The 27,430-nt window shown below is 42.7% G+C and overlaps 1 protein-coding gene across 1 annotated transcript in view; it reads left to right on the plus strand.

The window, feature by feature from the left end:
* The first annotated feature begins 13,202 nt into the window (after positions 1-13,202).
* The window catches only part of LOC121861268 (neuroparsin-A-like), a 39,895-nt gene continuing 25,667 nt past the window's right edge, over positions 13,203-27,430 (plus strand). Inside the window, exon 1 of the mRNA XM_042358913.1 lies at positions 13,203-13,531. The gene's annotated coding sequence lies outside the window, so the exon portion shown is untranslated. The remainder of the gene's footprint in view (positions 13,532-27,430) is intronic.

Genomic DNA, 27,430 nt, shown 5'->3' on the forward strand with positions numbered 1-27,430 from the left:
GCTGAGGTGCCGAAGGGCAGGCACCAGTCTGGTGGCCCTCCTTTGAACATTTTTAACCAACTGACAGTCCCTAGCATATCTCGGGGACCAGACGGGGTGACAGTACTCCAGATGGGGAAGCACTTCACTCTTGAAGATCGTTACGAGGGACGGACCATCTAGATATGTGAACGACCTTCTTATAAGACCCAATAATTTATTTGCCTGATTTACCTTCTTCTCGCAATGGCCCGAGAACTTCAGCTCATTGTCAACATGCACACCTAGGTCCTTCTCACATTCAGTCTCAAATAGTGCAGTTTCTTCATCCCGTTGGGACATATGATACGCCTCCTTACCGTTGGTACGCCTCAGGTGCATCCTCTTACACTTCGTGACATTGAATCTCAGCAGTCATTTCTTCGACCATTCTTGGAGCCCACAGAGGTCCTTCTGCAGCTCTTCACAGTCTGCTTGGTTCTTGATTTCCCGAAATAGCTTGGCGTCATCCGCAAACATTTGTATGGAGGAGTGTACAACGTCAGGCATGTCATTTATGAAACAAACAAACAACAGCGGGCCCAATACACTGCCCTGTGGTACCCCGCTTGTGACAGGTACGGATGATGATTGCGTGCCATTAATCACCACACACTGCTTGCGGTCATGTAGAAAGTCTTCTATCCACGCTTGGACATTTCCCCGAATTACGTACCCTTCCAGTTTGATTTTCAGCCTTTCGTGGGGTACACTGTCGAAAGCATTGGCAAAACCTAGGTAAACATTGTCGATATTACCACCCCATTCCAGAATATGGGTCAAAATATTCAATACCTTGAGCAATTGTGTTAAGCATAAGCGCCCCTACATAAAACCGTGTTAGCAATCCTTTACAAGGTTGTTTCGTAGTAGATGTTCCATCGCGGCATCTCTGATAATACTCTCAAGTACTTTACATATTATGCTGGTCAGGCTCTTCGGTCTATAGTTGTTCGTGGAGTGACGATCACCCTTCTTGAAGATAGGACTCACATAAGCCACTTTCCATTCACTGGGGACCTTTCGTTCATCCAGGCATTTACAAAACAGGATCTTCAGGGGCTCGGCAAGCTCGTTGCACAACTCTCTTAGCACTAGGTGTTTTGACTGTATTCTGTCCCATGCAGCAGTTATTTTGGGTAAATTTAATGAAATTTTTGTGTATATATTTATGATATTGATGTAATAATTATGTAAGAATATTCTAGAATGTATTGCATAACTTTTTTCTCATTTACTTATTATTGTAAGCCTCGATCAGAGTAGAACGTTCGAGAATCTCCCAGGCGTTTCTGGGTTATTCTAGGATGTTCGCCAAGAGTCATTTAGTTGCTCGCCTCACCTAGTGTAAAGACTAAGCCTAGCAGAACAACTGAAGACAATTGTTGTGCAAGTATGGTAGACTTGTTTTGATTGTTATTAAGTGAGAAGACTAAGCAATTGTAAACTGGTAGTGTGTTGGCTATATATTTGACGTGCGGAGTTAAGCTGTGAAGACATTACCCTGTTACATTGTTGTGGAGAATTACTGTTTATTAAAGAAGACTACAGTGCACAAGTGTTTTTCTGTAACATGGTGGAAATCTACCTGACTGGAGCTGTGAAGACCTGTCCTCTCTCTGCTGCCATTGTTGGCCAACATTGCTGACCGGACCATCAGCTACTGACATCATCGGCAACATCTCACGAGCGTTTCCGGTTTATCGAGCATTAGTTTGCCCTCCCCAATGGTGGTGTGAGTGACCCACACTCCAGCTGGAGAGCAGCTATAGCGTGATATTCCCGACGTGGTTTGAGCTCTTTTCCTTCTACTGTCATGATCGTGATGACGGCTAACCTGAAAACCTTAAGGATTCATATTACGCTCAAACGTCCACAAAACCTTCCGAGTCCCCCAGTGGAAACGTCCCCCGTTTTCTCTGTTTCCCCGTATTTGTCTTAAGGGAACTTTGAATATAATCCGCGGATTTCGTAGCAGACGCTGTATGTTGGGACCTGTTACCATCCAACCCTTTGTAATCAATTTAATTTTGCTTTTGATAGCTGAGTCAGAGCATTGTTAGTGAGGATAATAGTATGGAATGAAACTGAGTTCATAGTCTCAGTTTCAACGTCAGAGTGTACAGTAAATTAATTCATCGAAATAGAAGTAGGTGGACTCCCTGGCCTATTTTGAGTGAAGGTGCCGCGGGCATTTCTACCGTTAGTAAGTGCCCGTCCCTTCATCCATACAGGTAGGCCATTCCACTGTGTTGTAATTCGCCCTTCTTTAAATGATTTGACCCAATTAATAGTTGATTATGCAAGTGTTACAGTAACGTAGTTGATATGCTCTGAGTGAAGTCATATTTACGTCCTTAACGTCCCCTGAAATGTGATGTCGTTGTCACAGTTAGTAAGTGCCCGTCCCTTCATTCATACAGGTCCCTAACGCAGCCTAGGCCGTGTCTGTAGAGTGGATGTTGTATCCACTATGTCTCGGGAGATGTCCGAGGTCCAGTAGGATCCGTTACCTTCGTGAGACCCGGCCGTCAGACACTTCAGACTACCTATGGCCCCCATAGCTGGCTCGTCTGGCCCTAACGCTCGGTCTGCGAGGTGACCCCGGATCACCACGCCACACACCACTACCAGCCCCCATCATTGGTGGATGAGTGTCTAACTCAGTAGGGCTATTTGTGTGGTGGGATTAATCCATTGGGATCTTCAGAGTTCGTCGGAAAGTACCTCATGGTAGCTGGACCCCATGGCTGTTGCTTGAGTATCACTCCTGACGACTGAGTGTTGTAGTGGCAGTTGCCCTGGTCTTTATGGTGCTAAGTGACTATAAGAGTTATGTGTTATTGAGTATGTCCACCCAGTAGGGTTGTGAGTGTTACTGAGTATGTCCACCCAGTAGTGGTGTGAGTGATATTGAGTATGTCCACCCAGTAGTGAGTGAGTATGTTGAGCCTGAGGGCATAGTACCAGATTTCGTCTGTTAGTACATATATATTCTTTCTCCTAATTCCATATTAATGTTTAAATAAATTTTGTATTTGTACATTGTGTCTATTATTTACCTACAGTATTTACCGATATTTCTTCCCTATTACTTGATATTATCATTACATCTACCCACGAGCCTCCTCTCGTCACGCTACCAATGGTAATAAGTATGAGAGTAAAAGGAATTGTTACTGACAGCTCAGGCCCTCATAAATGGTGGCAGCCCAGGCCCTCATACTACTACTATTTTTCCTTTTGTCGCTCTTGCCTAGGGACCTGCACCCTCAAAAGTGTATTCGTCCTGCGGTCCCTCATGTAACTGTTTACCTCCCTCTCAGGAGATTGTGAACACAAAAGGGGGTTGGAGCAAGAATCCATCCCTCTGCCGAGTCTTTCCAGGAAAACCGTGATCGTGCGAGTCCACCTGGAAAGAGGGTAGCAATCCTCATCCTTACCCAATAGGCACACTTAGCTCACGTCTATAAGTGAGCAGTCACATACACTAGGAAGTAGGTTTCCCCAAACGGGCGTCCGGGAGAGAAGCTCAGGAACCACTCTACGGCCATCCGGCCATGAAGTGGCTGTAGGGAGTGTTGAAATTCCTCTGCTACTTACTCAACCGGAATAGGTAGGCTCTGAACAACGGAGAACCTCTAAAGAAGAAGAAAACACCACTTAACCACTGGTTATGGAGTGAGCACACCCTCCTAACCGCGAGTCCCGCCTGAACCGCCAACCTGACGACCCGAACCACGACAGGCTCCGCACAGAGAATGCCCTGAAAACCAAGACCAACGCCATCCACAGCACCTCCGCCGCCCCGAACAACTCCACTACCACCGCCACTGAGGACGACAACTGAACGTAGGTTGAAAACAAAAAATGCCTGCGTGCATTTTCAGGAAACGAAATCCGTCGAGTAGCCCAAAAGGCACCCATCACCACCACCAGCTCGCCCCCGACGACACTTCCACTATTCCGGACCTCGAAAACGGACACAAAAATGACATATGCCGCCATCACAGAGATTGAGAAACAAAACCCACGGGCCAAGTTCTCAGTGCGGCCCAACCTAGAAGGGGAGGTGATTATTCACCCCAAAGACAAGGACTCCGCCACCACCCTCGACACTTGCCTGAAAAACGCCACCACCGTTGCATCAACCAAGCTGGACCCCACTCAGAAACTGATGAAGTCGGTAGTCCTCCGATACCCAAAGGAGCTACCCCTCGAAACCCTGGAGAACCATCCGAAGTTTCTAAAAGCCGAGAGATGCTCTCCCGCGACAGACAAGACGGCCACCACAAAACAAGTGCTCAAAACGCTTTATGGTCCACCCCCAAGCACCATAGACCTCAAAACCTGGGAGATCTACAAAGTGAGGCCCTTCATTCCAGAGCCCCTGCGGTGCTTCAGATGCCAGAAATACAGGCATCATCAGACAAGGTGCACATACAAGGCAATCTGCGCCATCTGTGCGCAGAAGCACGGCACACACTCCTGCCTCACCAAGTTGAAGAATGGGGAAAAAATTGCCCCCAAGTGTGCCAACTGCGGGGCCAAACACCACGCCTGGAACCCTTGATGCTCCGAGAGGACAAAGAGGGTCCAGGCAAACCGACCAGTACCACCTCCAGCAGCAAGACCGGCCTCCACCGCTTGCACACCAGCCCCACCAAGTATCTTCGCGTGGGGAACCCAAAGGCAAAAACAACAAAACCACCCCCCTCAACCGGTCAACACCCAAAGAGCGGCCCAGTTTCCTGGCCTCTTTTCGGTCACACCTCAGCCCCCCGAGCAGCACACAACGACAACAACTACGAAAAAGACAAAACAAACAAACACCAAGGCACCAGAAGGAATGATACACGTATCAGACCTAGACAAGGCACTGACAACCTTTGCAGAGGGCCTAGCCGGACTACTGGGCCACAAGATCCAGCCTACACAGCTCCAATTACTCACGGGGAGCGTCCTCGGGCAAGTTGCCACAGCTCCAGCCACCTCAGCGGAGGACGCCATGCCGGCCCCCACACGAGTGACAGCCGAGGTACACTCTACACCGAAAAAAGCCACCAGGAAACCAAAGATACCGTCAGCTCCCAGAAAGAAACTGTGACATTTCAGATCCCCTGAAACGAACCACGGCCCAGAAGGCAAAAAACACCACAGAACAAAAAGATATGAACCTGATCCAGTCGGAATCAGACCTTAACATATCCATCGAGGATCACCAGAAGACTTCGATGAAACAGCGGTGGGAAACACCAGCACGCTGAACATCCTTTCATGAAATGCTCAGGGCATCAAAAACAAGAAACACCTCTTGTAAGAAGCAGCAGCCAAGGACAAGCTTGACTTTATACTGCCACAAGAAACACTCCTACAAGAACACCACTGTTTCAAAATCACCGGAGAGCCCACCCATATTAGGGGAGGAAGGCTAGATCTAGCCTTCGTCTCCAGTGCACTACAGCCTTCGGCCTCCTGGCAGCTACACCCGACGCTGACCAGCGACCACTTTACCATCCTAACAACACTGAAGGTGAACAAACTCCCCACGCTACCCCCGCCGAGATGGAGATACAATACTAAAAAGGCGGACTGGGAACGCTATAGGAAACACCTGGCTAAGTGGCGCGCCAAATCACAGCCGGCTGGTGCAGCACCCGTGGACGAGACAACCCTCCACCAACAGTTGGTCGAGGCGTTTCACCAAGCGGCAGAAGATGCTATTCCAAAAACAAAACCTACATCAAGACAGTACAAGGATTGCTGGTACTACTGTCCCAGGGTGAAAGAACTCAACCACAGAGTGAACATGGCCCGAAGAAACTACAGAAGACATCCCACGGAAACAAACAGACATCATCTGCAAGACATAGTCAAGGATACCAGGGAAGAGAAGGGAGAAATCAAAATCTCAAGGTGGCTCAAGTGGTACTCCGAACTGAACGAGCATACCTCCCTCGGCAAAATGTGGGCCCAGATCCGAAGGGCATCTGGGAAGACAACAACTCCACCACCAACCCATTCCAACCCAGAAGAGGAAGCCGAGAAACTTGCAAAACTTTTCTCTGACCGAGCAGCAACGAAAAACCTCCCGAGACATGCGGAGGAAACACAAAGGCGTCTGCGACAGCCCAGACTCCAGATGATCGAAGAGGCCTGCAATGTTGAAGATGACACCGACAGTCACTTCAACCAGCAAGAACTCCAGAAGTCGAGAAAACGAAGCAGGGACCGACAGGATCACCTACTCCATGCTTTCCCATGCCGGAAAACCGGACACGAGGCGTTGCTACAAGTCATCAACGCCTCGTGGATAGCACAGAGACTTCAACCGGAATGGAAGAAGGCAGATATACAGGCCATTCTAAAGCCCAGAGAACCAGACAAACCAAGACCTATCTCCCTTCTCAGCTGTATAGCGAAGACGAGAGAAAAAATGGCTCTCAACAGGCTCAAGTGCAAAGTCGGCAGCCCACACCCTCACATTTTTGCTTACACCGAGAACACCGGCACAAGCAACAACATTGCCGAGAGACTCAGCATAGTGGACAACAAACCAGCTTTGGTGGTCTTCGTCGACTTGGAGAAGGCCTTCGAACTAGCAAATCCACTGGCCATTATAACGACGCTCGGCGAAAAAGGCATCAAAGGATGGTTGCTGGGGTGGGTCCAGAACTACCTTACATAGAGAGAAGCAAGAGTATGCTTTCAGGGGGCAACGTCAAGCTACAGGGCCCATCATAGTAGAGGAGCAAACAGACTAGTCAACACGCAACACGCACTCCAACTTATAGAAGAGGAGTGCAACAGGCTTGGACTCAAGATAAATCCAGCCAAGTCGAAAGTGATGGCCATCTGCACAGACACACCAGACATTTTGCTCTCCATACAAAACACTCCTGTAGTCTGGACCAACACCCACCAGTGTTTGGAATCTGGTTCGACCAGAAACTCACTTTCAAGTTGCAACTCGAGTATCTCAGGCACAGGACGAAGAGCAGAAACATTATAATGAGGTCGCTCACCAGCACAACCGCAGGAGCGAACATACACGTGCTCAAAGCCTACAACACGGCCGCTATCAGATTGCTGGTAGATTACAGTGCTCCAGCGCTCATTGGACTGAGAGAAGACCAGAAAGCTAAGCTAGAAGTTATCCAAAATAATGCTCTCAGGATCATGCTCGGAGCACCCATGTGGACCAGAATTTGCAATTTGCAAATGGAAACTGAACTACCACTCCTAGCAGTACGAGTCAAGCAGGTGACAGCCGGACTCCTCGCCAAAATCTGTAGATCAGATAAGCCCACAGCTGCCAAAACGCGAATCAGTGCCTCCCTCCACCTCGAGCACAGAGTGCGAGGGGTCACCTGGTCGCATGAGGCAAGCGAGGTCATCAGGCATCTGCAAGCAGAAACACTCGTCAAGAACATCCAAGACATACGAGACAGGGATTATGTAGTTCCTCCACCATGGAGCCCTCCACCAGTCACATTCAAAATCACCGAACTAGGTGATAGCAAAGCCAACCTCCAGAAGGAGGACCTCAAAAGAATAACTCAGGAAGCCATAGCCACAGAGACACCGGCTGATGCAGCATCATACTTCACAGACGGCTCGGTGGACCTAAAACATCAAAGATCCGGAGCTGCTATCTACACCCAAGGTCAGACTCTCCTTTGGAGACTTTCCAATGACTGCTCCACCTTACAAACATAGTTGGTAGTAATCTTAAAGGCCCTACAACATGCTGCAACAGAACACAACAAGTCCATCACAATTCACACGGATTCGAAAACGGCCATGCAGGCGCTGCAACACAGTCAACCAAGAGACAACGTCCACATCATAACATCAATCCTCGCACAGCTACAGGATTTCCAAAGACAAAATCGCCCAGTCGTCTTACAATGGATTCCCAGTCATGTAGGGATCGGGGGAAATGATATGGCAGACGAAGCAGCCAAGGCAGCCTCACAATTTAGAAGCGTACACATTCAAGTTCCAGCAAACGTGCAACAGATCAAGAACCACTTCAGAAAGACTACCAAGCTCCACACCCAAAAGAGCTTCCTTGATGCATTCAACGCTGGTTCCCAATCAACCAAATGATACCTGATGGCTACAAAAGGGGAACCACCATTCGCGGACAAGAAAACACCAAGACAAACCCAAGTTAGCCTTCATCGCCTCTGACTAGGGTACAAGTACACCTGGCAGACGGTCGAAAATGTCGTCAGGGAATGCACCTACTGTCAGGAGCCAGCGGCCAACCCACTGGAACACTATCTCCTCGAATGCGAAGTCACACAAAGTCTCCGAAACAGAATTTGAAACTTCCAAGAAGAACAAACATCACCAGTGGCCCACTCTAACCCGAAAGACCCAAATAAACCACATTCACCACCAAGATAGCTTAGAAGTATCCTCCCCCACCAAGTGCGGACCCCAGTTCGGGTGGCGCGCCACTCCTAAACTGACTACGTCCAAGAGTGGGGGTTGGTGGTAAGCGCTCACTGACCGAGAGTCCGCTCAAACTTGCATACCTGCAGTATCTTTTCATATCTGCAGGTAGGACAACCTCCATCCCCAAATCCCAATTCCGGTCTGGCTGCTCCAACAACAACACACAACCGTGAAGGTCATTCTACTCAACTCTCTCAAATAGACAAGACCTCCTCTCAACAAGCTCCTCACCACACAGTAACTCCCGAGCACTGCATTGTACATATTATATATATATATATATATATATATATATATATATATATATATATATATATATATATATATATATATATATATATATATATATATATATATATATATATATATATATATACAGTATAGAAAACTCCATTGTGAGTTTCCTTTCCCACCTCCACCCTTAGTGCCAGATCTCCTACATGTACGTATGTATGTGAGCCTAACAAAGAGAAAATAGACAAACACAAAGAGAAATTTGAAAACTGTCCACATACACTACGCTACAATTGGTGACCCCGGAGTGACGCATTCGCACAAGGATGGGTAAGAAACGGATCTCTCCTCCAGTCTTCAACCACAACATCGAGAACAGGATAATTCATGTGGAGGCAGCTCTCACCGGCTCAACAGCTAAAGACGAGCAAAAGTACGTCGCCCTGGTCTGTTCCTTGCCCACAGAAGTCGCCACGCAAGTCTCAGAAGTCATCACCAACCCTCCAGCTGACAACAAATTTGCAGCTCTACAAGATGCTCTGAAGAGGCGATACCAGCGGCCTGGCGCCAGTCTCCTGCAAGACCTATCAAGTCTACCCCTCGGGCACTCAAAGCCTGCACGTCTCTGGGACGAGATGCGTAGACTGAACTCCCACTACACAGACAGGCTTCCTGACACTGTCCTGCGCCAGCTTCATGCCCAGAAGCTCCCCGCAGAAGTTCGCCTCGCGATGTCCGCACTGGACTACTCTACAATTCCGGCGACCTACGCAGCCACGGCAGACAGAGTATTCGATGAATGCACTGCTGTGTGCCATGCTGCCGCGGACAACTCAGCGGCCACACCGTCACATTCCTCTGATCTTGTCAACCGGATCAACGCTCCTCAGACGAGCAACACCTCAAAAGACACTGCTTCAGTCTCTACACCGCAGGATGGACACCTCGAGCAGCTCTACTCCTGCATGCCCGATGATGCTCCTGTTCCTGCCCCACGCACTGCGTCCTACCAACCCCGATGTCTTCGTCCTGCCTCGGACACCGCAAAGGGAGAAGGAGGGTTGTAGATAAGAGAAGGTTGAACGGCGGGAGGAACAGTCGAGGAATGTAGTGCTTCTCTCGCGGCAGGTGCAAAGTCCATGGGGGCGCCGGGTGGGGTGTCTGTGTCCATAGGGCCGGATGCAGGATCCTCATCAGGAGTAGGGTCAGGAGCAGTAAGTATCGAGGGAGAAAAAAGGGTGCTGCAGTCGGCAATGGTGACCAGACAGATTAAGGGAGTGAAGGCGTGGTTTGCTGGGGGGAATGTGGTGTTTTTTTAGCGGCAGGTGCACAGTCCTAAGGGGCGCTGGGTGGGCTGTCTGGGTCCACCGGGCTAGGTGCATTGTCCCCATCAGGAGCAGTAGGTACCTGAGAATGAAAGGAGGGCACATAGAACTGTTGTGGACAAGGTGGTGCTGCAAGTTGCAACTGTAGGCAGACTGGTGCAGGCTTGTTTTGTTGGGGGTAATGCTGGGCTGGGGCCCCATCGGGTAAGGTGGCCGGCTTCACTCGATCGATGCTAACGATGTCGTCCCTGCCATTGCGATTGATCGTCAGGTACTTCCCTGACCGTGCAAAAACCGGGAAGAGTCTGTCGTAGGGGATTTGAAGTGGGTTGAAGTGAGCATCGCGCCAGACGAAGACATACTCGGCGTTGAGTAGTGCAAGGGAATCTGTTCAGGGCGATTGGAAGGCTGGCGTGGGGCAGTAGCTTTGAATGCAGAAACTGCTTGTCGTAGTGTGTGCAGTAGGTCGTGACGGGCAGCAGGAGTGAAGTGGTGAAGGTCAGGAGTAAGTGAGAAATCCCCGGGTGGGCAAAGGGGCTCGCCTAGGGTGAGATCTGCTGGGCTACAGTCCATGTCCTCTTTGTGTGATGCGTGGATGCCAAGAAACACTAAGGGTAGAGCATCCGTCCAGCTGTAGGGGTTGTGCTGTGCCTTAATGACGTCCTTCAGCTGCTGATGAAACCGCTCTACCATGCCTTGGAACACCATACTGGTTCGCATTGACTCGCACTTGTAAGTACAGCCAAAGTGATGATACACCCCTCAGTACTGATATATTGTGGACTAATTATGCCTACTCGTTTCTGCCTTATCTGGAGAAATAAGACAATGCGGAATGAAATGTAACTAAGATTAATAGAGTTATGAACTTTGTATCATGTCACTATGCTTAATAATCATTTGTAATTAAGATGAAATCGTCTGAGACTAACTAATTATGTATCAGATAGATCACCAGGTACAGTAATACTAATGAACGCCTTGTTCTCTGCAGGTTTTGACCACATCAATAAATATTGAATGCGTCAAAAGGCGAGTTTCAATCATTCCCTTCGATTTGCCCGTCACCTGAACGTCCTTAACCAAGGCGCTTACAATAATAATACCACTATCAGCCCACTTATAATACTTTTTTTGTTCCACTTAAGAATAATGCCTTTCCTCTCACATTGCCTTATCGAAAGGCTGTCATTAAACTATCCTAGAGATTAGATTACTGTTAAAATAATAAACAAAAAACATGAACATGCCTGAATGCATTGCATATATCATCTGTTACTAACAAGCCATGTAAAGGCAGTGAACAGATGCTAGAAGGTAGGGTGAGCAATAGCATGGACGTAAACACTTCCTCTTGAGGTGCCTATCTTACCACTCATCCACCCGTCCTTCGCAATTCCCTGGCCACGAGAGGAGAGAATGGGAGTGGTGGGAGTGAGAGCAGGAGGGAGAGGTTGGGGAAGAGTTTTAGTTAACAAATTTATTGACAAAGCTTGGAGGACAGTTTGCCTATTCTGAGTAATTCAGTCAGGTCTTGACACTGAGGGTGGTATCACTTCTCACTGCCACGCAGGACAGAGGTTCATACACAAAGACATACACCATATTCATTAATAGTATATATATATATATATATATATATATATATATATATATATATATATATATATATATATATATATATAACAAAAAAGTATGTCTGTGTGTTTGTGTGTGTGTTTGTGTGTGTGTGTGTGTGTCCGCACGAGAATCTCGGAAACTACTTTACCGATCTGTAGTGATGATGGATGGTGTTATATGTAGTGATGATGGATGGTGTTATATGTAGTGATGATGGATGGTGTTATATGTAGTGATGATGGATGATGTTATATGTACTGATGATGGATGGTGTTATATGTAGTGACGATGGATGGTGTTATATGTAGTGATGATAAGACAATAAAATAATAACAGTTTAATGCTAAAAAAATATACTTTGCTGTACAGTTGTAGTGAAAAACATGGTGGAACTTACATACACCGTCATTGAACTACTGATGGAAGAAGAAGTTTTGGGGACTGAACAGTGAGACAATGTGGAGCCTCCCGGAGGGTGGCGTCCTACCGTTGCATAGCGGATGAGCCGCCCAGAGGGCGGCGATTCTATATATATATATATATATATATATATATATATATATATATATATATATATATATATATATCAGATTCGGGTGATGTCACTGATCACTGCCATGCAGGACAGAGGTTCGTACACAAAGAAGTACATCATATTCATTGACAGTATATAAAGGTCAGATTCATGTGGGTAATGTCACTGTTCGCTGCCATGCAAGACAGTGGTTCATATACATTGGACGTCATATTCTAATTGAAGACTAATTAGTGTGGGCTAGCAAATTTGGGATAATCAGCAAGAATGTCCCCAAGCACCCCCGATTCAATGTAGTAATTACAAAGTTCATGATACTGTACAATAAGTAAGGTGGTCTGAAGTCTTTGACAGTGTCACATTCAATAATATATTGTTCAAGTGTATACTTTAAAGGTTTATCACAAAGTTTACATGCTGAGTGTTCCGGTATGGGTACAGCGTTACTAACTTGCCAGATGTGTCTGTATCCTAGCCTAATTCTGGGGAGATGGTCGAGACGTGGAGAAGGAAGAAGAAGTTTGTGCGTAGAGAGAGGGGAAATAAACTCGGGTGGCAAGGAAAGAGGGAAAAAGGGTTTGGGTAACAAGGGAAGCTGAGGAGAGAGAGGAGGTTGGTAATATGTTACGAGGGCCGCAAGAGGAGAGTGGTAATGAGAGACGGCTGTGGCATTGGGAGCCATGAGGAACTGAAAACAAAGGAAGGAATGAAGGGAGTACATTAAAGATGGGGGGAGAGAGGATTAAGGGACGTTATGTGTTGAAAGGAAGCTGTAAAAAAATATGGGAATGTTAAATAAGAAGTTGGGTGTGGATAGTGAAGGAAGGAAGGCGAAAATTAAACACTAGGCGTGATTAAAACACAAGGAAGAGAGGTGAGGGACTGAGTGTCATGGGAAAGTATTAGACGAAATCATGTACGAGGACAGGGGTCGGGAGGGTGGCGTGTGGCAAGAGTGGTCACGTGGTCCTCCAGCAAGGGTCGGGCAGGCATAAAAGCCGCGCGGCCACTGCGTGGGACCTGAGTGAGCAACTTCAGCAGCAGTGGACCGGTTGACGACGCCGCCTCACCCCCCCTGCATTCCCTCATATCCGCCATCAGGAACCACTCTAGGTCACTATTTCCACCCCAATAACTGCTGCTAGTCACCACCCCAGATAAACCACTCCAGTCCACCTTTGTTAATTGAAACTAGTATATATATACAAATCCCTATCACCAGAATCAACTGCAACTTGCTAACAACGTCAAAAGATTCTACTGCAGGCCTCCATCACAAATAACAGGAACCACTGCAGGTCTTTACCATCACCACTGCTAAGTCAACCCACAAGTAGGTTGTTTGTCTGTTCACCCTTAAGCCGCCAGCCAGCCTAACACAATATAAACAAACATTTTTAGAGCTTACGCAGGGTCCTAACTTTACTAACATTCTGTCCAAATTTTCCTTTCGTGGTGGGCTATGAACACAGTTCATTTTAAGCTCTTGTTAATGTGTATAATAAGTTAAATTCATAGGATTGTCATTATCCAGATGAATTCTTTCAACACGTGTACATTCAGAAAACAAAAATTTAATAGTAGGAAAATAATTGTTCAAGGGAATCGACTATAAAGAGTGCTAGCTAGCTAACTGAATCTGTACAGTAGTACAAGGTGTCACGCAAATACTGTAACTGTTATCCTCGTTCACAATAGGAAAATTCAACTTCCATCCTCCGAAAGTTTGAACAGACCAAAGATTCAATTTGTATATACAGACATTATCAGGACACCTTTCTTCTGGCCTTTTCCTTATTTAACGTTATTGTGCACTGTGTGCTGTCGTCAGCATCCTTTAATACTTAATCAGAGTTTATAATGAGAATTATTTTTAGTAGTGATCAAGGAATACCAGTAAATGGTATTTTCACATATTTGATATGTAGTTTATACTGTTGTTATTGAAGATGAAGGGGCATTACTGAAACTTGTCAGTAAATTATCGGAATAAGTAGAATATGAGCTTAGATTTAATACTGTGAAGACGGAGGTAATGGTTGTTTCTTAACTAAATAGGGATTCTAAAAATAACAATTATGGTAGACAACAGGGAATTTGTGGAGGTTGAAATTTTTTTGTAATTGAGAAGTTGTGATGGCACTGTAGATGTGAATGAAAATTATTAACAAGAAACGGGCGGGCAAAAACAGCATTTAATAACCTTAGAAGTTCAGTTAAAATGAACTGCAACTTCAGTTTGAGAAAAAAATTGGATGCAATTTATAATTATTACTCATGTGTGTATCGGAAAAGTAAGCACGTTCAACAAACACACACACACACACACACAACACACAACACACACACACACACACACTTCGAAGTAATATTTTAATGTATCTTGTTTCTGTGTATTTCATGTATTTGTTTCTCAGTTCGTTCTTCACTTTCTCCTCCCCCTTCTCTCATTATGTATTTCTATTTTCCTATTCCCTTTCCTTTCTTTCTCTTTTTCCATTGTCTCTGTTCACATTTCTCATCTGATTATGCCATTTGTCATCTGTCTGGTTATCTTTCCTCTACTCACATTACTGAATGGCTTAGATTCTTAGAAGGTTCTCTCCGTTGTATCATCTTAGTACCGATTATGATCATCTCACTATAACAGATTCAGAATAAAGACATAACTCACAAAATACTCGTGTTATCTAATTTTATTATTATCGTATTTTCTACAACTGTACACTATTTTACGTTTTTGATAATCTTTGGCAAGTGGCGACGAGGTACAGCGGCCGAGTAAATACAGCACTTGTTTATTATTTTATGGGTTGTTGGTTCATGTCAAAGGCACCCCTAGTCCACTCAACTGTAGAGAAGTCATGTACTTAAATTTACATTTGTTGAAAAAAGGTGGTCGAGTGCAGTACCGGCACTCTGTTTCCTTATATAAACACTAATAAGTAATCTTCAGGAAGGTCTACTTGCCAAATTGCTAACACTGTCTTGTCTTTATTGCGTCACTTCCTCTTTATTTATATCAAGTGAAGCATTGAGCCAGGGTTCAGACTGTTCGGATCTTCAAAGTGGAAGCGTTAACGTTTTGTCCTATTGGCGTGGAACAAGCATTTATACTGTCACACATCAAGCAGTGACGTATACACTTATTTGAGAATCTTTTTTTTTATAATTGAGGAGATATTATATCTCCATGGATTCAACATATTTTCATACCTAATCGGAAATTATACTTTAGATCTTAAGATATACTCAAGCAAATATCATATTATGACTTCTAAGAGTTAAATACCTACTGTATGTCAGGGATATTGTTTTGTCTGCAAATTATAGTTGCATGAAATATGAGAATTAAAACAAAAAGATGAACTGTATGCATGACTAATACGTACCTGTAACAATTTAATTCAGGCAATGATAGTTTAAAAATAATAAACAGTCAATTATATGAAGGTTAGGGTTCGTTTGTATCTTCAAGTGAAAACTGAACCTATCGTAAGAAGAATGTGTCAGTTAAATTCACGTTTTTAATATCACTTAATAAAAAATTCGAAATTACAAAAGTAGAAGAAAAGTAAGAAACTGAATTCGAGGCAAGAGGAAGTCTCTTTAAAAGAAAGACAAATATATATTATAGTCAAAGAATGGGGAAAAGGTCCTGGGAGTTAGAGCAGTCACCGGTGTGTATATCTGTCTAAACTCAATGGGTTCCTTCCTGATGACATACCATAAGCTCCCTGCGATGCAAATTCTCATGCATCGTTTTAACTTCTAATTTACTTTGTTTTATCCACTTTGCTTCATAAATGTTGTATGATTCGTCCACTTTGTTTTGTAAATGTTACATGTTTCGTCCATTTTGTTTCATAAACTGTGTATGTTTTCGTTCTCTTTGTTTCATGAACGTTGTATGTTTCGTCCACTTTGTTTCATAAACGCTGCATGTTTCGTCCACTTTGTTTCATAAACGCTGTAATTTTCCTCCACTTTGTTTCATAAACGCTGTATGTTTCGTCCACTTTGTTTCATAAACGGTGTCTGTTTCGTCCACTTTGTTTCATAAACGCTGCATGTTTCGTCCACTTTGTTTCATAAACGCTGTAATTTTCCTCCACTTTGTTTCGTAAACGGTGTCTGTTTCGTCCACTTTGTTTCATAAGCGCTGTATGTTTCGTCCACTTTGTTTCGTAAACGGTGTCTGTTTCGTCCACTTTGTTTCATAAGCGCTGTATGTTTCGTCCACTTTGTTTCATAAACGTTGTATGTTTCGCCCACTTTGTTTCATAAGCGTTGTATGTTTCGTCCACTTTGTTTAGTAAACGGTGTCTGTTTCGTCCACTTTGTTTCATAAACGTTGTATGTTTCGTCCACTTTGTTTCATAAACGTTGTATGTTTCGTCCACTTTGTTTCATAAACGCTGTAATTTTCCTCCACTTTGTTTCGTAAACGGTGTCTGTTTCGTCCACTTTGTTTCATAAGCGCTGTATGTTTCGTCCACTTTGTTTCGTAAACGGTGTCTGTTTCGTCCACTTTGTTTCATAAGCGCTGTATGTTTCGTCCACTTTGTTTCATAAACGCTGTAATTTTTCCTCCACTTTGTTTCGTAAACGGTGTCTGTTTCGTCCACTTTGTTTCATAAGCGCTGTATGTTTCGTCCACTTTGTTTCGTAAACGGTGTCTGTTTCGTCCACTTTTGTTTCATAAGCGCTGTATGTTTCGTCCACTTTGTTTCATAAACGTTGTATGTTTCGTCCACTTTGTTTACAAGCGTTGTATGTTTCGTCCACTTTGTTTAGTAAACGGTGTCTGTTTCGTCCACTTTGTTTCATAAACGTTGTATGTTTCGTCCACTTTGTTTCATAAACGTTGTATGTTTCGTCCACTTTGTTTCATAAGCGTTGTATGTTTCGTCCACTTTGTTTAGTAAACGGTGTATGTTTCGTCCACTTTGTTTCATAAACGTTGTATGTTTCGTCCACTTTGTTTCATAAACGATGTATGTTTCGTCCACTTTGTTTCATAAACGTTGTATGTTTCGTCCACTTTGTTTCGTAAGCGTTGTATGTTTCGTTCACTTTGTTTCGTAAGCGTTGTATGTTTCGTTCACTTTGTTTCGTAAGCGTTGTATGTTTCGTTCACTTTGTTTCGTAAGCGTTGTATGTTTCGTTCACTTTGTTTCGTAAGCGTTGTATGTTTCGTCCACTTTGTTTCATAAACGCTGTAATTTTCCTCCACTTTGTTTCATAAACGCTGTATGTTTCGTCCACTTTGTTTCATAAACGGTGTATGTTTCGTCCACTTTGTTTCATAAACGTTGTATGTTTCGTCCACTTTGTTTCATAAACGCTGTATGTTTCGTCCACTTTGTTTCATAAACGGTGTCTGTTTCGTCCACTTTGTTTCATAAGCGCTGTATGTTTCGTCCACTTTGTTTCATAAACGTTGTATGTTTCGTCCACTTTGTTTCATAAGCGTTGTATGTTTCGTCCACTTTGTTTCATAAACGTTGTATGTTTCGTCCACTTTGTTTCGGAAGCGTTGTATGTTTCGTCCACTTTGTTTAGTAAACGGTGTCTGTTTCGTCCACTTTGTTTCATAAACGTTGTATGTTTCGTCCACTTTGTTTCATAAACGGTATGTTTCGTCCACTTTGTTTCTAAACGTTGTATGTTTCGTCCACTTTGTTTCGTAAGCGTTGTATGTTTCGTTCACTTTGTTTCGTGTTGTATGTTTCGTTCACTTTGTTTCGTAAGCGTTGTATGTTTCGTTCACTTTGTTTCGTAAGCGTTGTATGTTTCGTTCACTTTGTTTCGTAAGCGTTGTATGTTTCGTCCACTTTGTTTCGTAAGCGTTGTATGTTTCGTCCACTTTGTTTCGTAAGCGTTGTATGTTTCGTCCACTTTGTTTCATAAACGTTGTATGTTTCGTCCACTTTGTTTCGTAAGCGTTGTATGTTTCGTCCACTTTGTTTCATAAACGTTGTATGTTTCGTCCACTTTGTTTCGTAAGCGTTGTATGTTTCGTCCACTTTGTTTCGTAAGCGTTGTATGTTTCGTTCACTTTGTTTCGTAAGCGTTGTATGTTTCGTTCACTTTGTTTCGTGTTGTATGTTTCGTCCACTTTGTTTCATAAACGTATGTTTCGTCCACTTGTTTCTGTGCGTTGTATGTTTCGTTCACTTTGTTTCGTGCGTTGTATGTTTCGTTCACTTTGTTTCGTAAGCGTTGTATGTTTCGTCCACTTTGTTTCATAAACGTTGTATGTTTCGTTCATTGTTTCGTATATGTTTCGTTCACTTTGTTTCGTAAGCGTTGTATGTTTCGTTCACTTTGTTTCGTAAGCGTTGTATGTTTCGTCCACTTTGTTTCGTAAGCGTTGTATGTTTTGTCCACTTTGTTTCGTAAGCGTTGTATGTTTCTGTCCACTTTGTTTCATAAACGTTGTATGTTTCGTCCACTTTGTTTCGTAAGCGTTGTATGTTTCGTCCACTTTTGTTTCATAAACGTTGTATGTTTCGTCCACTTGTTTCGTGTTGCTGTATGTTTCGTCCACTTTGTTTCATAAACGTTGTATGTTTCGTCCACTTTGTTTCGTAAGCGTTGTATGTTTCGTTCACTTTGTTTCGTAAGCGTTGTATGTTTCGTCCACTTTGTTTCATAAACGTTGTATGTTTCGTCCACTTTGTTTCGTAAGCGTTGTATGTTTCGTTCACTTTGTTTCGTAAGCGTTGTATGTTTCGTTCACTTTGTTTCGTAAGCGTTGTATGTTTCGTTCACTTTGTTTCGTAAGCGTTGTATGTTTCGTTCACTTTGTTTCGTAAGCGTTGTATGTTTCGTCCACTTTGTTTCATAAACGTTGTATGTTTCGTCCACTTTGTTTCATAAACGTTGTATGTTTCGTCCACTTTGTTTCGTAAGCGTTGTATGTTTCGTTCACTTTGTTTCGTAAGTCGTTGTATGTTTCGTTCACTTTGTTTCGTAAGCGTTGTATGTTTCTGTTCACTTTGTTTCGTAGCGTTGTATGTTCGTTCACTTTTGTTTCATAAACGTTGTATGTTTCGTCCACTTTGTTTCATAAATGCTGCATGTTTCGTCCACTGTGTTTCATCCAGTTCGTTTGATCTATTTGAGTCATCCAATTTTTCCACGCACTCTACTTCGTCTACTTTTTTTCCCATCATTTCATCCATTATGTCTGTTTCAGTCGCCGTGTCTTTCCCATCTGCTCTGCCTATCATCCAATTTGTTTATCCATCCACTTTTTTTCTCTTTCATCAGCTTTGTTTCATCCACCCTACATGTATATGTTTCATCACCTCATGTGTTTCATCTACCTTGAATTTTTCATCCAACCTGTGTTTCATCCACCCTGTATGTTTCATCCACCCTGTATGTGTCATCCATCTTGTATGTTTCATCCACCCTGTATGTTTCATCCACCTGTATGTTTCATCCACCCTGTATGTTTCATCTACCCAATATGTTTCACCCACCCTGTATGTTTCATCCACCCTGTATGCTTTATCCATCCTGTATGTGTCATCCATCTTGTATGTTTCATCCACCCTGTATGTTTCATCCACCCTGTATGTTTCATCCTCCCTGTATATTTCATCCACCCTGTATGTTTCACCCACCCTGTATGTTTCATCTACCCTGTATATTTCACCCACCTGTTTCATCCACCCTGTATGTTTCATCCACCATGTATGTTTCATACCATGCATGTTTCATCCACCATGTATGTTTCATCCACCCTGTATGTTTCATCCATCCTGTATGTTTCATCCACCCTATATGTTTCATCCACCTGTATGTTTCATCCACCCTGTATGTTTCATCTACCCAATATGTTTCACCCACCCTGTATGTTTCATCCACCCTGTATGCTTCATTCACCCTGTATGTTTCACCCACCATGCATGTTTCATCCACCATGTATGTTTCATCCACCCTGTATGTTTCATCCACCCTGTATGTTGCATCTACAATATGTTTCACCACCCTGTATGTTTCATCCACCCTGTACTTCATCCACCCTGCTATGTTTCATCCATCCTGTATGTTTCATCCACCTATATGTTTCATCCACCCTGTATGTTTCATCCACCCTGTATGTTTCATCTACCCAATATGTTTCACCCACCCTGTATGTTCATCCACCTGTATGCTTCATTCACCCTGTATGTTTCATCCACCTTGTATGTTTCATCCACCCTGTATGTTTCATCCACCAGTATGTTTCATCTCTCTGTATGTTTCACCACCTCTTATGTTTCACCCACCATGCATGTTTCATCCACCATGTATGTTTCATCCATCCTGTATGTTTCACCCACCCTGTATGTTTCATCCACCCTGTATGCTTCATTCACCCTGTATGTTTCATCTACTCTGTATGTTTCATCCACCCTGTATGTTTCACCCACCCTGTTGTTTCATCTACTCTGTATATTTCACCCTCCCTGTATATTTCATCCACCCTGTATGTTTCATCCACCCTGTATGTTTCATCCATCCTGTATGTTTCATCCACCCTGTATGTTTCACCCACACTTGTATGTTTCATCCACCCCGTAAGTTTCACCCACCCTGCATGCTTCATCCACCCTGTATGTTTCATCCACCCTGTATGTTTCATCCACCCTGTATGTTTCATTCACCCTGTATGTTTCATCCACCCTTATGTTTCATCTACCCTGCATGTTTCATCTACTCTGTATGTTTCATCCACCCTGTATGTTTCATCCACCCTGTATGTTTCATTCACCTGTATGTTTCATCCACCCTGTATGTTTAATCTACCCTGCATGTTTCATCTACTCTGTATGTTTCATCCACCCTGTATGTTTCACCCACCCTGTATGTTCATCTACTCTGTATGTTTCATCCACCCTGTATGTTTCATCCACCCTGTATGTTTCATCTACTCTGTATGTTTCATCCACCCTGTATGCTTAATCTACCCTGTGTGTTTCATCTACCCTGCATGTTTCTTCTAACCCTCTATGTTTCATCACCCTGTATGCTTCATTTTACTCTGTATGTTTCATCACACTGTATGCTTCATCTACCCTGTATGCTTCATCTACCCTGTATGCTTCATATTCCTATGTTTCATCCACCCTGTATGTTTCATCCACCCTGTATGCTTCATCTACCCTGTGTGTTTCATCCACCCTGTATGCTTCATCCACTCTGTATGTTTCATCCACCTATGCTTCATCCACCCTGTATGTTTCATCCACCCTGTATGCTTCATCTACCCTGTGTGTTTCATCCAACCTGTATTTTCATCCACCCTGTATGCTTCATCTACCCTGTATGTTTCATCCACCTGTATGCTTCATCTACCCTGTATGCTTCATCTACCCTGTATGCTTCATCTCACCCTGTATTTCATCCACCTGTATGTTTCATCCACCCTGTATCTTCATCTACCTGTGTGTTTCATCCACCCTGTATGCTTCATCCACTCTGTATGTTTCATCCACCCTGTATGCTTCATCCACCCTGTATGTTTCATCCACCCTGTATGCTTCATCTACCCTGTGTGTTTCATCCAACCTGTATTTTTCATCCACCCTGTATGCTTCATCTACCCTGTATGTTTCATACACCCTGTATGTTTCATCTACCCTGTATGTTTCATCTACCCTGTATGTTTCATACACCCTGTATATTTCATCTACCCTGTATGTTTCATCCACTCTGTATGCTTCATCGTGGTTTCATAACAAAGAGGAGAACCAGTGAAAAGACAAACATCTTGACTAAGTTGGGTTTCTTTAATCACTAACGTTTCTGAAAATAATTTTCCATCATCAAAGCCTAGAAAACAATAATGTTACGTTTTTATTGTATATCACCTGTAATTTTTTAAAACTTTTTTAAAACTTTTTTGTTTTCTAGGCTCTGATGATGGAAAATTATTTTCAAAACGAGTAATAAAACAACAATCAAATGTTTATTGTTCCTTTCTCCTCGTTGTAGCCATGATTTCCACGTAATAAGTCGTAATAAGTCCATTGCTGAAGGTATATATATATATATATATATATATATATATATATATATATGCTGATAACCACAAGGAAACAAGAAAACACGAAGTTCCCAAGCGCTTTCGTGTAAGTCACATCTTCAGGGTGAGTACAGACTAAGGAGAAATACTTGACATACTTAGTAAGGGTCACTGCCATATGACCGGAACATAGTGGACACCTACTGTCCCCAAGGAACTTGATCTCACTCTCCTCTACTGTATATATTAGCCTTGTCAAGTATTTCTCCTCAGTCTGTACTCACCCCTGAAGATGTGAATTACACAGCTTGGGAACTTCTTGTTTCCTTGTGGTTATCCCATTTCTCCTAAAATAGTCCCTCAACGAGGCAAATATCCCGGCAGGTGGTCACTTAACTGTGTTATTTTTATAATTTTCTATTAAAATTTTATATTATTAAATGGATTCGGTATATCAATAGTTATCGCATCTATACTTTATGAACTCCGTCCTTAAAATCATGAAGTCATTTCCTAATAAACGTCAGGGTCGCAACCCGCATCCTCTCTCGTTCCTTACCGTAAAATAAACTCCATCAACACGATATAATGAATTTTATTCACTGCTAAATTATACTTTTAAGTCCTAGGTAAAATTATACTGTGTATGCCAATTACCTTTAATATTTTTATTCTCATATAGTATGTTAGCTGTTTAACTGCTTACATATTTTATATAGTCATATATGAGTCCAGGAACTTTAGATTTGAAATAGATATAATTGGTCCAAAGCTGAAATTTTCAAGAATAATGCAGAATTATTCCCTTAGTACCATACCATATCCAAATTACACCACAAAATACCTTGAAAAATTTATACAATTATACACTAGATGGCTGCCATTGGCCTCCTGCAAATTGTATCGCTGTGCAGTTGAATCTTATGTTTCAATGTTGATTGGAAGAGTCATTTTTGTTTTATTAAATCAATTTATTTTATCAAATAATTTCATTTGTGATTATTTTTTATTATATTTTAATATATATATTGTTACAGATTACGAATTAATGGTAGAGATATGTGCAAATATGCATCTCGGGATCTTGCAAATATAGTATATTGAGTAGCTTAAGTTATTCTGATGATTATAAGGAGATGTCGCCTCAGTCAATCATTTATGTCACAGGATGAACCTTTATAATGATCTCTGTGGATTCACTCAGTTCGTGTTCGATAAAGCTGACTTTAATGTTGGAACTGTTACTGGCTATAACAGCTTTCACTCCGTAGGAGGAGTTGCATGATCACCCCGGCAATATAGCCAGTACTAGTGAAGCGTTCCATGAATGTGTCAGGCACGGGCATTAGTGGCCAGTTTGGTCAGGTACCTATTCAAGTGTAAAACGTCCCAAGGTGGCTGGTATTCAGTCAGTAATGGTTATTTCATTATAACCACCAACTGCAATCCTCAGCCTTAAGGTCCTCTATAAGACAAATATCTCGACAGTTTGTGGATGACTAGCTTAGTCATGGAAATCTCCCCTTGGGGGGGATTTATGCAGTCGTGTGTTAAGGGACATGACCATGAGAGAGGTCGAGTGCAGATCCTCTCTTATACAAACTTTAACCGCCCAATGAGCGACTGTGGGATAATGAGACCCTTGCACGTAGGACTCCATTATTCTTTATTCGGTCAAAACCTGGAAAGTACAAATTATATATGTTACATATGAGACAATTAATTCACTCTTATGTTTCTTCACTATTAACAACTACATATTATATAGTTGAGTAGAGTGGGGTGTTAAACCATATATAAACTTACGTGTTTCGGGTTTAATGTAGGACTTATTAGCTCCCTGACTCGTCAGCTCACTGGACTGCTAGTGACTATCTTCTGAACCCCACAGGGAGCAAGTCAGCCCGAGGCGAGGGCCATCTGTTTCACATTTAAAACCTCAGCAAAGTTCGTTGTCAACACTTTGTGTCTCTCCTGTCTCCCTTTCACTCTCTCTCTATCCCTCTCTTTCTCTCTCTTCTAGTTTATCCTACTGTGGCGGTAACACAAACCTTGACCCTTGGTATCCCAGTACAGTGTACAACACTGTATTTTGCCCAGTAACTCTGTGATAGATACAAGAGGTATAATTCCTGTAACTTCTTATCAACCACTTTATATCAAGGAGGCTGAAAGTGTTTCATCTCCTCATATTTCACAATAATTTGTGAGACTAGGAGTATTTAATATCTACATGTCTTATCCTAGATCATTAAGTTGCATTATGTCTGGCAATGAAACTGAAGCTTTATAGGACTGTTTATGCAGGCAATACTGTCATTTACATGTTAACTGTCCAAACATATGTACGAGCACATTTTCTTTATCGTCATTTTCAATAAGTATCCTGCTGCAGATTCCAGGATGCATGAAAAAATGGATTAAAGTTTCTTCTTCATGCATTTATGGCACAGGGATAAACCTCCTACGACAATGAGAGCGAACTCGGTGTTCAGAGTGAAACAGGTTATTTCAGATGTGATGCATGATACAGCTGCCCAAAGCAGAACAGATAAACTTTGGATAAATTATTTGGAGCATGTTTCCAGGTGTGCGATTTTTCCTCTAAGCTGAGAGAACTGGTGACTGGGAACTTCACCTCCACTGCATCTGCAAGATGATACCCCTTCTTCCATGCTGTATGTCATCTTGCATATGCATATGCTCATCAGATGAAGGACCTTCGACTAACTCTCCCACCAGTTCAATGTAAACCTTTTAATGAGAGGATATTTTACAATACGACGCAGTGAACACTTCTAGGGAGGTAACTTCTCTGATCAAGTGGGTAGGATTAGATGTGTCTGCTGAAATCGTCAGGGGGGATATCGGACAGTACAGTATCAAAGTGGGTCCACGCCTTACCATGCTGCATTCCCATCTGTGAGGCTCTAGAGGTTCACTTGTATCTATCTAGTGTCGGTATCTTCAAGCAGTGTTGCACACCCTTGTGTCATTGGTGATCAGACTCACACTATAGGGTTATACAAGTGATCGCGGGCACATTCGTGCCCAGTGAAAGTTTGTCGCTCGGTTCGGCGAGCGTACAGTGAATGGTGCGCCAAGTCCGTAGACTTGAATGGTTAATTAGGGTGCGCCAAGTCATAGACTTCCATCCTTTTCCATCGTAAATAAAATGGTTAATTAATGCCTTCCTAAAGAAACCATCGACATGGGACCAGGTTTGTTCCACTCTACGATTTTTTGCAGTTTTCCACAAGTTTGATGAAAATAGTTATTGCCGTTTCTACTGCCCAGAACAGACAGACAGACAGACAGACGCCTAGTCCTGTTGTATATTAGACAAGTGATCGTGGGCCCTTCGTGCCCCGTGGCGAGTTCAGTGGTATAGTTACCGAGGCGTGAAATTTGAACGCTCCTGCTGCTGGCGGCGCAACCGCCGTCCGTGACGTACAGCGACATCGTTTTCCAGATGGTCGTGGTTGTTATAATCATGGTCGTGGTTGTTATAATCATGGTCGTGGTTGGTATATTCATAGTCGTGGTTGTTATAATCATGGTCGTGGTTGTTATAATCATGGTCGTGGTTGTTATAATCATAGTCGTGGTTGTTATAATCATGGTCGTGGTTGTTATAATCATGGTCTTGGTTGTTATAATCATGGTCGTGGTTGTTATAATCATGGTCGTGGTTTATGATCATAGTCGTGGTTTATTATCATGGTCGTGGTTGTTAAATTATGGTCGTGGTTGTTACAATCAGTCGTGGTTGTTATAATCATGGTCGTAGTTATGATCATAGTCGTGGTTGTTATAATCATGGTCGTGGTTGTTATAATCATGGTCGTGGTTGTTTAAATGGTTTGGTATATTCATAGTCGTGGTTATTATAATCATGGTCGTGGTTTGTTATAATCATGGTCGTGGTTGTTATAATCATGGTCGTGGTTGTTATGATCATAGTCGTAGGTGTTATAATGTTATAATCATGGTCGTGGGTGATATATCCTAGTCGTGGTTGTTATAATCATGTCGTTATTTATAATCTGGTCTTGGTTGTTATAATCATGGTCGTGGTTGTTATAATCATGGTCGTGGTTATGATCATAGTCGTGGTTGTTATAATCATGGTCGTGGTTGTTAAAATTATGGTCGTGGTTGTTATAATCAGTCGTGGTTGTTATAATCATGGTCGTAGTTATGATCATAGTCGTGGTTGTTATAATCATGGTCGTGGTTGTTATAAATGGTCGTGGTTGTTATAATCATGGTCGTGGTTGGTATATTCATAGTCGTGGTTGTTATAATCATGGTCGTGGTTGTTATAATCATGGTCGGTTGTTATAATCATGGTCGTGGTTGTTATGATCATAGTCGTAGGTGTTATAATGTTATAATCATGGTCGGGTGATATAATCATAGTCGTGGTTGTTATAATCATGGTCGTGGTTGTTATAATCATGGTCTTGGTTGTTATAATCATGGTCGTGGTTGTTATAATCATGGTCGTTGTTATAATCATGGTCGTGGTTGTTATAATCATGGTCGGTTGGTATATTCATAGTCGTGGTTGTTATAATCATGGTCGTTGTTATAATCATGGTCGTGGTTGTTATAATCATGGTGTGGTTGTTATGATCATAGTCGTAGGTGTTATAATGTTATAATCATGGTCGTGGGTGATATAATCATAGTCGTGGTTGTTATAATCATGGTCGTGGTTGTTATAATCATGGTCTTGGTTGTTATAATCATGGTCGGTTGTTATAATCATGGTCGTATGATCATAGTCGTGGTTGTTATAATCATGGTCGTGGTTGTTAAAATTATGGTCGTGGTTGTTATAATCAGTCGGTTGTTATAATCATGGTCGTAGTTATGATCATAGTCGGTTGTTATAATCATGGTCGTGGTTGTTATAATCATGGTCGGTTATAATCATGGTCGTTGGTATATTCATAGTCGTGGTTGTTATAATCATGGTCGGTTGTTATAATCATGGTCGTGTTGTTATAATCATGTCGTGGGTTGTTATGATCATAGTCGAAGGGTAATGTTATAACTGCGGTCGTGGGATATAACATAGTCGTGGTTGTTATAATCATGGTCGTGGTTGTTATAATCATGGTCTTGGTTGTTATAATCATGGTCGTGGTTGTTATAATCATGGTCGTGGTTATGATCATAGTCGGTTGTTATAATCATGGT

The sequence above is a fragment of the Homarus americanus genome, unplaced genomic scaffold, assembly GCF_018991925.1.
Source record: "Homarus americanus isolate GMGI-L3 unplaced genomic scaffold, GMGI_Hamer_2.0 scaffold5212, whole genome shotgun sequence".
NCBI classification, from domain to species: Eukaryota; Metazoa; Arthropoda; class Malacostraca; order Decapoda; family Nephropidae; genus Homarus; species Homarus americanus.